Source organism: Myxine glutinosa, chromosome 11 (genome assembly GCF_964187855.1).
Source record: "Myxine glutinosa chromosome 11, kmMyxGlut1.1, whole genome shotgun sequence".
Lineage (NCBI taxonomy): Eukaryota > Metazoa > Chordata > Myxini > Myxiniformes > Myxinidae > Myxine > Myxine glutinosa.
Genome location: NC_136271.1, coordinates 57,276,062 through 57,291,475, shown reverse-complemented (window position 1 = coordinate 57,291,475; position 15,414 = coordinate 57,276,062). Strand labels below are relative to the sequence as shown.

Sequence of the window (15,414 nt, the reverse complement as noted above, 5' to 3'; positions counted from 1 at the left end):
TAAGTAGCGACATTATACAGTTAGTGGGGACGTAGAGAGTAGAGTAGTTGGATTATAACGACGAGGGAGCGCAATCGTATAAGGGGCGACTGGGAAGCACAAGTTTCAGAGGGGAGTAGTTAGATCAGATGATGCCGTGTGTGTGTGTGAGTCTTAGTATTGAGCAAAGGAGGCAATGCTCGTGAATGGTGCCGTGTGTGTTGAAAGTGTACTCAGCAGCGTATTGTGAGAAGTGTGAGATGAGTGACATTGTGTTGAGTGAATGAGCTTGCATGGGGTGCAAGTGAAGAACAGGTGTGTGGAACGCTTGGTGGGTATGTCCGTGGTGCAGCCGTTGGGTGTGTCCGAGGTGCAGCCGGGGGGTGTGTCCGTGGTGCAGCCGGTGGGTGTGTCCGTGGTGCAGCCGGTGGGTGTGTCCGTGGTGCAGCCGGTGGGTGTGTCCGTGGTGCAGCCGGCGGGTGTGTCCGTGGTGCAGCCGGTGGGTGTGTCCGTGGTGCAGCCGGTTGGTGTGTCCGTGGTGCAGCCGGTGGGTGTGTCCGTGGTGCAGCCGGTGGGTGTGCCCGTGGTGCTGCCAGTGGGTGTGTCCGTGGTGCAGCAGGTGGGTGTGTCCGTGGTGCAGCCGGTGGGTGTGTCCGTGGTGCAGCCGGTGGGTGTGTCCGTGGTGCCGCCGGTGGGTGTGTCCGTGGTGCAGCCGGTGGGTGTGTCCGTGGTGCAGCCGGTGGGTGTGTCCGTGGTGCAGCCGGTGGGTGTGTCCGTGGTGCCGCCGGTGGGTGTGTCCGTGGTGCCGCCGGTGGGTGTGTCCGTGGTGCAGCCGGTGGGTGTGTCCGTGGTGCAGCCGGTGGGTGTGTCCGTGGTGCAGCCGGTGGGTGTGTCCGTGGTGCCGCCGGTGGGTGTGTCCGTGGTGCCGCCGGTGGGTGTGTCCGTGGTGCAGCCGGTGGGTGTGTCCGTGGTGCAGCCGGTGGGTGTGTCCGTGGTGCAGCCGGTGGGTGTGTCCGTGGTGCAGCCGGTGGGTGTGTCCGTGGTGCCGCCGGTGGGAGTGTCCGTGGTGCAGTCGGTGGGTGTGTCCGTGGTGCAGCCGGTGGGTGTGTCCGTGGTGCCGACGGTGGGTGTGTCCGTGGTGCCGACGGTGGGTGTGTCCGTGGTGCAGCCGGTGGGTGTGTCCGTGGTGCAGCCGGTGGGTGTGTCCGTGGTGCAGCCGGTGGGTGTGTCCGTGGTGCAGCCGGTGGGTGTGTCCGTGGTGCAGCCGGTGGGTGTGTCCGTGGTGCCGCCGGTGGGTGTGTCCGTGGTGCAGCCGGTGGGTGTGTCCGTGGTGCAGCCGGTGGGTGTGTCCGTGGTGCAGCCGGTGGGTGTGTCCGTGGTGCAGCCGGTGGGTGTGTCCGTGGCGCAGCCAGGTGGGTGTGTCCGTGGTGCAGCCGGTATGTGTGTCCGTGGTGCAGCCAGGTGGGTGTGTCCGTGGTGCAGCCAGGTGGGTGTGTCCGTGGTGCAGCCAGGTGGGTGTGTCCATGGTGCAGCCCGTGTGTGCGTCCGTGGTGCAGCCGATGGGTGCGCCCATGGTGCAGCTTGTGGGTGCCTATTGGGCTTGGTGAAATGAGGAATTGCTAGGCAATGCTCGGGAAGGATGTGTGTGTGAGCGTGGGAGAATTTGGATGCCTGAGGCAATGCTTTAGAGAGTTAGAAGTGTATTGTGAAAAGTGTGAGGTGATTGTGAGTTGTATTGAGCGTGGAAGTGTATGGAGCAGCGTATGAGGAATAATTGTGATGTGCATTGTATTGAATGAAGAAGCCTGGGAGGAAGGAGGGTGCAGGGGGCACCAGGTGTGATTGCACAGGTGGTGTGCAAGTGAACAGAGTGTATGAGTGAGTAATGGTGATTGTGTGTTGTGTTGACCGAATGGTCCTGGAGGAAGGATGGTGCAGGAAGCACCAGGTGTAGGAGTGATTGCACAGGTGTGCCAATACAGGTGAGCATGGTTGAATGAAATAAATGGAATGGAATACATGGAGTATAGAATGGATGGTGTGGAGTGAGTATGGTGGAAACTGTGGAGCAGAGTGGATGGTGCGAAGGTGTGAATGGGGGAAAGGTGAACCCCTATCACGAATACCCGGGGAGGGTAGTTTAAGAGTTAGGTAGAGGGAGTAGGTAAATTGTGGTTGGATATTGGCATCTGTGGTGCGTGGTGGAAGAATGGTGTTTGGATGGGTGCATTAGTGACGTGGAAATGGCTGGGCGTGTGGCCTGTTAGTGTGTGTAGTTAAATGGGCTGTGTGTAGTTAAACTCCGCCACTGTGAGGATGTCGGCCAGGTGAGACCGCAGGTGGGCTCTGGGAGCCGTTAGAGTTGTGGATGGGGCCCGAGGATCCGGAGGACGGACCCGGGTAGCCCAGTGCCAGAGAGGGCACCGAGTGGGGTAAGTGCCAAGGAGGGCCTTCCCCAGGTAGATAGGTTAGGTAAGGAGCAGGTAAGCTCGGAGGCAACTGCAGTGGTGGAGGTGTGCAGGTGGGTAGACCTGCTGGGAGAGCCACACGACTCAGCCCGGAAATTGTGCAAAGGCACAGGGAGTTGAATGGCCAATGGATTGGCAGGGAAAGACCCTGGGTAGTGTAAAGTGTATTAAAATCATTTAGAGGATAGTTAGGATTGAAATCTCCTCGCACCATCTACATCCACTCACCTGAGGTGACACAACTCCACACCATGCCATGTTTTTATTATTTTTGTGCAAATGTTTGGAATGTGAGACGCATCATGACGTGGGTGTGACATTGTGCTGATGTCCTATTTCTCCCTCCTTATGAGGATTGATGATGAATTGGTGATGGCAAATTTAGACAATGGGATTGTGACGAATTTGGTATAGGGGAGATATGGGGAAGACGTGACGGTAGCGACGAATTTGTAAATGTGTAGATTTTTTTTGTGTACATATGAGGTAAGGGCAAGGGTAGAGTAGGTAACAGGGGGGGGTGACGTACGGTAGGGACGGGCTTTTCTCCGCTCAGTCTCCAGGCGCACCTCACCTTGCATTACCTTTGTTGATGTGTACCCTTGTGACCTTACCCCTCGCTAACCTGCCCTCTCTGTCTTCCTTCCCCGACCCATGGATCGTGCTCTCTGGGCACTGAGGGGAGCGTGCGGGAGTCCGCCATTGTGTGCCCGAATCCCCGCAACCAGCTGCCTGCATCCACGCACCACTTATGGACCACATGTCTGTGGCTGAGCACCACTCATGGACCCCACGGGTTGGGGCATGGCCCCTCTGCTGGGACCGGCCACGATGGCCCAAGATCTTGCTTGCGGACCCGGTGAGGTGGCACCAAGCCCACAGGTGAACCACCCATAGTCGGCCCCTGTGGGCCATAAATAAAAACAGTGGACACGGTTGTGCTTTTGTTTTATTATCCACCAAATAGGCCGCAACCAAGAAGAAGAAGAAGAATGACAACATCTGGAAGAACATTGGCCAGCAGGGGGAGCCGAAGAGCAAGACCACCAACAGTTGTTTTTTTATTTATTTGAACTGTGGTGACTGTGCACTCCGGTGCGTTTTGGTGAGTGGTGCGTTATGGTGCTTTTGTGTTTTGGTGCTCTTTATTGGTGCTGGTGCGTCGATGCAGTGCATGCTGTCTCCTCCCCTCCCACAGGATTTTCTTTTTGTTTCCCCCAAAGAAAAATAACAGGTCCTGGGTTGCAGTGTAAATGCAATTAGCGTCACTTGTAAATAATGCTCCCCACCGTTCATGTGTAGTTTGAGAACAATTCCACAATTCGGTTATCCTGTGGGCATGAATCTGTCAGGCAGGGTGCAATGCAGCAGAGGGACATACTTATTTGTGTTTTAAAACGGTCGCACTCAGGGTCAGGTTAATTGTAGAGGGAATTACACCTACGTGCCACACTAAGTTAAAGTTTTGTCGGCCCGAAGCGTGCCGTGAGGAATGAGGGTGCTGTGTTACGGTTTTTAGAACCTTCACTTTGTAAATTTGGTATTAAATTCCCTGTGTACGTTTCCCCTTTTAATTGGCTGTTAATTGAAATGAGTGCACCGTAGCTAGTCCATGTACAAGCACGTAGGCCACCATATAATCTCTCTATAGTTATTTCTTATTCTATGTTAGTTTAAGGCTCTGTTTCCCATTAATTGACACTGCATTGCACCAGATCAAATAAGATAGATCCCCTACCATATCGCTGTGGCCCCCCAAAGTGCCAGCACCGCGAACACCGTTGCATTGGGTGGGGTTATTGGCATCACCATCGCCCCTTTCAATTGCCAACTGCATTTGCCTCCATTACGCACGTGGTCAAGCCTCGGAGAAGAAGGGGGAGGAGCTACATTACGGGCGTGGCCCACACCTCGTCATCAGAGGGTGGAGCCAGGAAAGCCCTTGCCGACCAACCAAGGATGAGTGGGTATGGCTCAAGAGGGTGGGGTTATAAAACCCATTGCATCAGCCCCCACCAGGAGAGAGGCGCGTAAGAGTTCAGTGGAGGGACTGCTTGGTGAAAGAAGTGAAGGACGAAATCATTGAGGGAGCCAGAGAGTTGAAGGAGCCTGAATAGAGAGCTCTGGGAAGGGAGACGCTGTTCCAACCAGCCTTGCCACGACAAGCTCCGATGTGTTGCTGCGAGCATCCCGGCCGTGTGGACCCGAGTGTGGAGAGTCGGCGGCTGCTCGCTCCTGGCCCGGCCGTTCTGCAGTCCCACCTGAACCTTCCTCTCCTTCCAGCCATTCATTCCTGCCTTCATCCCCCACTCGTGGAAGTCTGAATGTCGTCTGTTTGTCTGTGTTGTCCCTGGGAATAAGTTAAGCTTGTATAAGTAGAATTGCACTGTGTCTTCTTCTTCTTCTGTAAATTATTTTCGTATCTTTCCATCTCCTTTGGTTTCTTTGATTGTGTAAATAGTAATTGGTTAATAAATCCTGTTATTTCCTACCTTCGTCTTCTTCTTCATGCTCGTCCGGTCGTCTTTGTGATTTCCCCATTGAGTACCTGTGGCACGATTCGGCCAATGTTTAGGATCGGGTTGAGTACTGCTAATGGTTCAAGCCGCGGGCTGCTAATCCGCTCGGCAAAATAACATCTTGCCCGTGGTCTCGAACGAGGTTGCCCACCTGCCTTGTGGAGGGAGCGGGGCGGCTTCAGGAGCGGAGACGCCCAGTGCAAATAGAAGGGGGATTAACCCCCCCCCCCCCGCTAAGGGGGAGCGCCGTACTCTGTTTCCGCAACAATATATATATATATATATATTGTTACGGTACATGGTTAAAGATGGTATGTTTGCCGAGCGGAGGCTCCGCGACCGAACAGTGCTTCCCTGACTAAAACCCGATTTACCCCAAACTTTGGCCGTATCGCGCCGCAGCTGCCCAATATGGAAACCTCTAAAGCGACCGAACGAGAATGAAGAAGAAGAAGAAGTACGGAGGAATAACAGGATTTATTAAGTATTTTCACAAGCCAAAGCAACGAGAGCAGTCGGTTATATACAGAAAATGGAAGGAGCAGACACACAGTGAATTCATTAGCTTACCTATTCAAGCTTAATTAATAAACCCCAGGACAACATTAAAGACAGACGGACGATCACACTTACACGGGGAAATGCAGGCAGGAAGGAATGGCTTGGAGATGGGTGGCTTTTAGAGGCAAGGAAGGTTCAGCGGGTGCTGGGCACGGTCGGGCCAGAAGGCACCGCCGTCAAGAAGCCGAGCTTTGGTCCCAAACTGCGCGGGCGAAGTTCCTTTCTCCGTACTGCCTCGTGCGCTCCTTGCGTTGCCCCGATCCGTTTCTCCTGCAGCGCGGCACGTCTCACGGCAGCTCGGTCACATCTGCTTGTCTCCAGCGCATCTCCTGGACCCAGAACTCATCCCTCCTCTCAGCTCATCTCTTCTCGGGAGCATACCGCAGCGGGTTATATAGGCCCCGCCCTTCACCCTTTTCGAACCTTCCCCAAACGTTCTCTCTCCGCCCCCTCAAGCCAAACCCCTCGTTCTGGGTTGGATGAGCGGGGCCGACTTACTCCTCCCCTCTATGACGAGGTGGAGACCCGCCTTTCTTCTTCGGCGTTACCTCGTGCGTAATGGAGTCAACTGCTGCAAAGTGGACGGCAGATGAAAATGCAGCAAAGTGCAAACCTGGCACTTGGAAGCTGCCATGGGGCTTCGGAGGGCCTACTCTTATTTAATTCGGTGCAATAAAGAGTCAAACTAGTGGGAAACACATCCTTAGCCTAAACAGAGAATAAGGGACTAACTATTTAAAAGGATATATCGTGTTGAAGGAGCCGGGGCTCCCACGTCGATCGGAAGAATGGACGCGACAAAAAGCTAGAATTCATCTGAGTTGCTTTAATGAAATCAAACACTCAGGCACTCTGAAAAACCGTTTATCAGTCAGCAATATATATCTATTCCGCCAGGGGGTTTGCCCAGGCCCGGCGCCAGGGGGCGTGGCCCAGCGTCCTGGCTGCGGCCTGGCAAGTTGAGCGCGGGCCTGGGCGTCCTGGACGAGCCCGGCATGGTGATCGCTCCGCGTCCTTGATAGGTGCAAGGCGATTGTGAAAACTCAGCGGCAGCCGCTACACACGTCCCCCCAGAATCGACTTGCACCGGCAGGGTCAATTTGAGGGGGGTCCTGATGACCCGGCCGAAGCGACCCCTGGCGGGTCGTGGGAGGGGGTCCGGTGAGGTGGTGGGCGGTCGAGTGGGGGGCACCGTGGACGGGGGACGGCCTCGCCGCGGCGGAAGGGCCACCCGTGGTGGGTGGTCGACGTCCACGTGCGCCGGCTTGAGGCGGTCCACAGCAATCCGGTCCGACCTGCCGCCGATGTCGATGACGAACGACTTGTCGTCCCGTCGCAGCACCCGGAAGGGCCCGTCGTACGGCGGCTGGAGTGGCCACCGATGTGCGTCGTGACGCACAAAAACATACTCCGCTGTGCGGAGTGCTGGGGGGACGTAGGACTGGGGGTCACCGTGGTGGGATGTTGGCACGGGGGCAAACCGTCGGGCGGCCTCCTGGAGGTCCGAGCGCTGGTGAGCTGCGGACCAGGGACTGGTAGCGTCGGGCACAAATTCGCCCGGGACGCGTAGCACCTGGCCATAGACAAGCTCGGCGGTGGATGCCTGGAGGTCCTCCTTGGGGGCCGTGCGAAGGCCCAAAAGGACCCACGGCAGCCGGTCGGCCCACCCGACGTCTTGAAGGCCGGCCATGAGCGCGGCCTTCATGGAGCGGTGGAATCGCTCGCACAACCCGTTTGCTTGGGGGTGGTAGGCCGTAGTACGGTGGAGCTTGATCCCCAGGTTGCGGGCGACCGCGCCCCACAGCTCGGAGGTGAACTGTGGACCGCGGTCTGACGAGATGTCCGCCGGTGCGCCGAAGCGGGCGACCCAGGTGGCGATGAAAGCCTGCGCCACGTCGGCGGTGGTGGTGGAGACGAGGGGAACGGCCTCCGGCCACCTGGTGGTCCTGTCCACCATGGTGAGCAGGTGTGTGAACCCCCGTGACGGGGGGAGGGGTCCACCAGATCCACGTTGACGTGGTCGAAACGTCGTTCGGGCACGGTGAAAGGTGCCAGCGGGGCCTGGGTGTGTCGGTGGACCTTGGCCCGTTGGCAGGCCGTGCAGGCGCTGGTCCAATCGCGGACGTCCCGACGAAGGCCGTGCCAGACGAAACGCGCCGACACCAGCTTCTGGGAAGCTTTCCGGCCCGGGTGGGAAAGGCCGTGGAGGGAGGCGAAGATGCGGCGTTGCCAGGCGACGGGCACGATGGGGCGAGGCTGGCCTTGGGAGACGTTGCAGAGCAGGACAGTGTCCGCGCAGGGGATGTCGGCCAGGCGGAGGCCCGTGTCCGCCGCCCGGAGGGCTTGCACCGTGGTGTCGGTGGTTTGGTCCGCCGCCATAAGCGCAAAATCCACGCCCAGGTGGACCGCGTTCGCGCTGGCCCGGGAAAGACAGTCGGCCACGGCGTTGTTTTTGCCGGCGACGTGCCGGATGTCCGTGGTAAACTCCGACACGGCGGAGAGGTGGCGCTGTTGGCGGGCCGACCATGGCTCCGTGACCTTGGCCATGGCGTAAACCAACGGCTTGTGGTCGACGAACGCCGTGAAAGGTCGGCCCTCCAGGAGGTGGCGGAAATGGCGGACGGCCAGGTGTAGACCGAGGAGCTCCCGGTCAAACGTGCTGTATTTGAGCTCGTTCGGCCGGAGCTGCCGGCTGAAAAAAGTGAGTGGCTGCCAAACCCCGTTCACCCATTGCTCATGTACGGCGCCCACCGCGTAGTCGGAGGCATCCGTGGTGAGGGCGATGGGAGCGTTGAGCACCGGGTGAGCGAGCAGTGTTGCGTCGGCGAGGGCCCGCTTTGAGCCTTGGAAGGCCGCATCCATTGCTGCGGACCAGGCGATGTCGTGCTTGGCCGGCATGCCCCGGAGGGCTTCGTAGAGGGGCCGCATGAGCTGAGCAGCGCGGGGCACGAAGCGGTGATAAAAATTCACCATTCCCAGGAATTCCTGCAGGGCCTTTATGGTGCGGGGACGCGGGAACGTGGTGATGGCCTCGACCTTGGTTGGCAGCGGCACGGCCCCGTTCTTGGTGATGTGATGGCCCAAAAAATCAACGGCCGTCGTGCCGAAGTGGCATTTGGCCGGGTTGACGATGAGGCCGTGCTCGCTGAGGCGCTCGAACAGCGTCCGGAGGTGGAGGAGGTGCTCGGCCCGGGACGTGCTGGCGACGAGGATGTCGTCCAGGTAAACGAAAAGGAACGGCAGGTCACGCAGCACGCCGTCCATCAAGCGCTGGAACGCCTGAGCCGCGTTCTTGAGACCAAACGGCATCCGCAAGAATTCGAATAAGCCGAACGGCGTGATGACTGCCGTTTTAGGGACGTCGGCCGCCCTGACAGGTACCTGGTGATATCCCCGTATGAGGTCAATTTTCGAAAAAATGACCCGTCCCGCCAGACGGGCGGAGAAGTCTTGGATATGCGGGATCGGGTACCTGTCGGGGGTGGTAGCGTCATTGAGACGGCGGTAGTCGCCACACGGGCGCCATCCACCCCCCGGCTTTGGCACGATGTGCAGTGGCGAGGCCCACGCGCTATCGGAGCGCCGCACGATGCCGAGGTGCTCCAACGCGTCGAATTCGGCCTTCGCTACGGCGAGCTTGGCTGGGTCGAGGCGGCGGGCCCTGGCGTAGACCGGCGGGCCCGTGGTTGGTATGTGGTGCTCGATCCCATGCCGTACTGCGACGGCCGAAAACGTCGGCCGCGTGAGGGCCGGGAACTCCGTGAGCAGGCGAGCAAACTCGTTCGCCGCCGGGACGGCGCATGCCAGCTCGGTCGGCGCAGAGCTGCTCAATGTGCATACCAGGGAGCTGAAGGTTTCAGCGTTGATTAAACGACGCCGTTGGACGTCCACCAGCAGTCCGTGTGCGCAGAGGAAGTCGGCGCCTAGCAGAGCCACGGGCACGTTGGCGGTTACAAACGTCCAAGCAAAGCGTTGGCCGCCGAAGCAGAGGGTGACGTTGCGCGGGCCGAAGGTGCGGATAGTCGATCCGTTGGCCGCAACTAAGGAGGGGCCGCAAACCGCGGATTGCCTGTCCTGGTCAGAGGCGGGTATGACGCTCAGTTGGGCGCCGGTGTCGCACAGGAAGCGCCGTCCGGACGCTTTATCCGTGATGAACAGTAAGTTGCCCGTGTGGCCGGCGCTCATGGCTGGTAATGAACGCCGGCCCGGCCGTTTCCCGGCCTGCCGAAGGTGCACGGGGGTCGGCATGTCCGGGCCTTCTGTCCGAACCTGGCATGATAGTAACACCACGCTTGGTCAGGTGGAGGCCTCGGTCGTCGTGCCGGAGGTGGTCGGCTCGGTAGAGCGGCCGCCAATGGCGTCGGCAGTTCGGCCGTCGACCGTGCCGGGTGCTCGGGCGCCCTGGGTGTTGCGTCGGACGGCGGTGGGTCCCATGTCGCCGCTACGATGCGCTGTCCTGCGGCGGAGATCTTGTCGGCTTCTCTGGCAAGGGCCCGGGGATCTGTGATCGTCGTGCTTGCCAGGGCGAGGCGTACCGGGTTAGGCAGCTGACGGAAGAACAGCTCCCGGAACAGGAATGCCGGAGAGTGCTCGCCGAGCAGTGAAAGCATGTAGTCCATGCGCTCGGAAGGGCGCGTGTCGCCGAGCTCAGGCAGATCGAGCAGGCGCCGTGCGCGTTCCGCCGATGGGAGGGCGAAAGCATCGAGGAGCAGCTTCTTAATCGCGCCGTATTTGTCAGCGGCTGGCGGGCTTTCGAGGAGGCTCAGGGCGCGGGCCGCGGTAACCGACCCGAGCGCAGCTACCACATGGTGGAAGCGGGTGTCGTCGGCCGTGATGCCTCGCAGGGCGAACAGGGACTCCGCCTGTGCGAACCAAACCGCCGCGTGAGCCTCCCAGAAGGTAGGCAGTTTAAGGGCGACTGCCGTGTCCATGTCGATAGGTCACCAATGAAGGAGCCGGGGCTCCCACGTCGATCGGAAGAATGGACGCGACAAAAAGCTAGAATTCATCTGAGTTGCTTTAATGAAATCAAACACTCAGGCACTTTGAAAAACCGTTTATCAGTCAGCAATATATATCTATTCCGCCAGGGGGTTTGCCCAGGCCCGGCGCCAGGGGGCGTGGCCCAGCGTCCTGGCTGCGGCCTGGCAAGTTGAGCGCGGGCCTGGGCGTCCTGGACGAGCCCGGCATGGTGATCGCTCCGCGTCCTTGATAGGTGCAAGGCGATTGTGAAAACTCAGCGGCAGTCGCTACAGTGTCCTGTGTGTAGGTTTATGGAATTAACTAAGAGGACGAGCTGCGACCATTCTTTACATTATGAGGGTCAGTTACACACAACAAAACCATACTTTTCACATTCGTTACACTTTCTCAAGATTGTTACACTTCTCAAATCCGTTACAATATATATATATATATATATATATATATATATATATATATATATACAGTGGAACCTCGACTTACGAGTGCCCCAACTTACGAGTTTTTCGAGATACGAGCCGTCACTCTGGCAGTTTATTGCTTTGAGATGCGAGCCGAGATCCGAGTTACGAGCTTTCGCCACCCGGTCACGTGGTTATCTTGCCGTGCACGTACAGTATCTCTGTCGTAGTATAGCGCTGCATTTTAGATTTCGCATTTCGGTTATTTTGAGTTTACGCCGCCAGGTGGGCTCCGGTCACGTGGTTATCTTGCCGTGCACGTACAGTATCTCTGTCGTATAGCGCTAATGATATATAACGCCGCCGATAATGATATGATAATTTATGATAATCTATGCAGCACGACGTGGTCCTCACGTCACACAAGGCGCCTTTGCCGGCGCAAAACGGCTCTCTCAGGGTCAAACTCGGTATCGTTTTGAGCGCACGGTTCAGACCTTCAAGAAAAAGTTTATTTTGTAAAAATCGAGCCACGCGTTCAAAAGATATGACCGGTTTTGTTCGCCGGCACGTCGGCGCTCGAATCGAATCGAGTTAAAACGAACACTGCCGTTGTCGGGTCCGTCTGAGACAACCACCGGGCCTAGAACGCTGGGACCGGTCTCGTTGGATAGGCCTGGATCAGATCTCGAAACGCTGGAAGCTGCACCTCTCTGTGATAATCTTCTGGACCATGACAATAGATCGTGCGACACGTGGTTATCATGCCGTGCAAGTACAGTATCTCTGCCGTCAACTTGTTCAGAGTGCCGGCGATAGCTCGCCTTCTCTTTGTGGAAAACACGGTGAGATCCTTAACATCCAACAACTAATGGGACGCAAACGGGGCGCCCAGTTTAGCGGTACACCCATTGATGAATCACCCTGCCTGTGATTCACCCATGACAGGTTATAGCTGGGTCGGGATTCAAACCCAGGCTGGACAGTTTAGACTTTAGAGTCAAGTGTGCGTACCTCCAGTCCAGGCCATCCTGCCAACTTGTATGCTGCATACAGGTGAAATATAAAGCGCGAGATATTTTTATATATACTGTATATTTAAAAAAAAAATTGGTGTGGTTTTTGGCGGGCTGGAACGGATTAATAGCATTTCAATGGGGAAATTTGATTTGAGATACGAGCAATTTGACTTACGAGCTCGGTCACGGAACGGATTAAACTCGTAAGTCAAGGTTCCACTGTATATATATATATATATATATATATATATATATATATATATATATATATTGTTACGGACACGACTTATTAGGATGTTATGATGGGCCGAGCGGAATGGCCGCCGTGTTCGCACAGTTTACCCGATTCCACTCGAATGTTGACTAAGTCGCGCTATGCTAAATCAATGATGGAAAGGACACAACGGCTGGGTTAAATGACACGACACCAGGGGTACAGTTCTCAAGACCTCCGGAGGAGGATATAATATTGGTTATGCAGAACGGTTAGATTACACGGCAAGAGGTAAAGCACAGCAAGATGGGCACTTAGACACAGTCTTATCTTATCCCCGACAGACAACAGACAAACGGGACAAGACTGACTTACACAGGGATTGATGGCAAGGAAGGGCAGGCATTCGATGGCTCAAGGTGCACCTTGGCTCAGGGGCAGAATCGACCCGGTCCGGTCCCGAGATGCCGGGAGGTATTTCTCAGCGCTAGGAGGTGGCGTCCTTTCTTCTTCGTAGCTGAGGCGCATCTGACGTCACCTCCGTCTTCCTGCGCATGTCCCGCGGGGAGTGACATGCCCTCGGCTCGTTAGCTCCGCCCCAGATGGAATCGGTCCGCTGCTTCTTATTGGGTGCGGGGGGTTACCGGGCTCCGCCCTTGACGAGGAGCTGACAGTGAGCCCCTGCGTGGTAACCCCGTCGGAGCACATGGTCAATGGCGGCTAACCAAGCCGGAGTGAGGACGCGCACTCCCCGCGCCGCCGCCGCTGTTGTTGTAGTTGTTGTTGTGGTTGTATGAGGAAGAGATGCGGGGAGGTATTGGGAGGTCCTAAACTTACTAATGGTGCCATACAATCACATTCTGGTGCAACGAAGAGTCAGAATTAATGGAAACGAGTCCTTAACTGACATAGACTAAGAATAACTAGCAAGATGTCCGAAAGTTGTCTACGTGAGATGCGGTGGACCTGGGCACGACATTTAATGGGGGAAAAAGGGGAAGGTCGGGGCTACAGAGTGTTGTTTACAGACAATGGGACTAGGGAATGGGGGATTGGGGATAGTTGGGGAGTATTGGGGAAATAGGGGAATATTTACAAGCGGATATGGATGGAGGCCAAATCCCATATCCGCAACAATATATATATATATATATATGGGGGGGGGGGAGGGGTGGGGGGAAATCCAGACGGTTGAACTGGTTGAAGGGGGAAACGACAGAAAAAAGGTTGGGAAGTGCTGGTCTAACTGGATTATTACCAATTAAAGATCAATGACGGGAAGGCAAACGGTTGTCAGAATCCCATACACCAAAGTCAACAGCCCCTGACTCAAAACTAACAGAAACATTCTTACCTCGGTTGCTCTGCTGGTGATGAGGCCCTGCGTTTACACCCTCTGTCATCCTTCAGCCTCAAGGAACTCTCAGCTGGTGAGCTCATGCTTGCTTTGCTGTAGGAGTAAAGAGAGGATGTTGAGGAAGGAACCAGGTGTGTGTGTGTGTGGAGAGAGAGAGAGAGAGAGAGAGAGAGAGAGAGAGAGATAGAGATAGAGATAGAGATAGAGATAGAGATAGAGATAGAGAGAGAGAGAGAGAGAGAGAGAGAGAGAGAGAGAGAGAGAGAGAGAGAGAGAGAGAGAGAGAGAGAAAGAAATTACACAATGGGGCCTAAAATCAACAACCTTCAACTTCAACCGGATGAATTGCTTCATCGTGTAATACACAAGATAACTAAAGCAAAACTGTGTGCATAAAAAGCTTACAAAATACAATCAGAATACAACAGCTGATGGGTTAGTGAGCATTCCAGGCGATGGTCACAGCATGCAGTGGAACTCTTGGGACAACTTGGAGGACATTTAAGTTTGGCTGGTGATGCAACTGTCCTACTTCCACAATTGTGGTGTGTGTACATTCTTATATTTGAAAAAGAATACGATATCAGATAGGTATTTGAGTCATGGTATTATAAGAAAAGCCATTGAATATTTAAAAGTACACATTGAAAGCAAGCAGTAGCCGACTTGGCAAAGCTTTCCCAGCATACCCCACTTGTCTCCATGACTTGGCTTCAAACATCAGTGCAAATGTTGCCATGCAACAACTGCATGTTTCCAAGGAAACAAACGAATTCAGTCTTATAGAAAAAAATATTTATCTGTGAAATGAACCCATTGCAGCATCAAGTCAAGTCACAAAATAAGATGACCGTGTGGCAAGCAGGTAGTGCAGTCACCACTGATAATGAGGGTCAAAACAATACGGCTTTGTAACAACGTGATTGTACGAGAGTTAAAAGATTTAGGTCAATGGATGGTGATGCACTGTTCTCATTCCTACTCTTCAACCTCCCACGCCCTTCCCTCCACCCCTCAGCCCCCCTTTGCCACTCTCCCTAAGTGAATTGATTGAATGTAGTGATGATTCAGCACAGGCATGATGGGCCAAATGGCCTCCTCCTCACATCAAAGCTCATTATGCATACACACACAAGGGAATTTGGCACAGGAGGAGGCCATTCTGCTCATCATGCCTGCGCTGCAACAATCCCAGTATCGCCACCCATCCACACACAAGCCAATATTCCCATAGCCCTCCACCTCCAATGCATCCAGTCATCTATCTAAATCCCATTTAGACTTATACACCCCCTCCACTACCACTACCTTTCCAGATAGACCATTCCATGCATTAACCACTCTCTGACTGAAAGACCCCTGCCCTAAACTATCCCTAACTCTCGTTTTCTTTATCCTCAAGCTATTGTCCCCGGTCCTAATATGGCCCACTCTGCTGAAAGACTCGCCACTTCAACTATCTTGTCCAGACCCTTCATTATCTTCAACATCTGCCACATCCCCCGCAATCGTCTCCATTCCAATGCATAAAGTCCTGTCTCCTTCAAACATTCCTCAAAGCTTCATCTAGCTATGCCCGTAATCAATCTCGTAGCTCGACGTTGTACCCTCACTATGGCAGCTATATCCCATCTCAGATGTTACTAAACCTGAACATAATATTCTCCATGATTCATAGCAGAGTTACAAATGGAAGTTAATACAAGATTCATGTAAGAATTACACAATACTGTAAAACACTTACAAAGGAGGTGGCTGCAGTGTGCGAATAGAGCGAGGCAATTCCCGAGTAAAATCTGACCTTCCCAAGAGCGCGCAGCTCATCTTCAGTACCCAGAGGGAAGCACATGCCAGCGACAGGACAGCACCATGTCGAGATACTGGAACAGGAGCAGGTGATGTTGCCAGTCGAA

At 55.2% G+C, this 15,414-nt stretch overlaps 1 long non-coding RNA gene across 1 annotated transcript in view; it reads right to left on the bottom strand.

The window, feature by feature from the left end:
• The window catches only part of LOC144888299 (uncharacterized), a 31,399-nt gene extending 15,985 nt beyond the window's left edge, over window positions 1-15,414 (bottom strand). Inside the window, exons 1-2 of the long non-coding RNA XR_013620893.1 lie at window positions 15,303-15,414; window positions 13,499-13,594 (exon numbers count right to left, since the gene is read on the bottom strand). This is a non-coding gene — a long non-coding RNA (uncharacterized LOC144888299). The remainder of the gene's footprint in view (window positions 1-13,498; window positions 13,595-15,302) is intronic.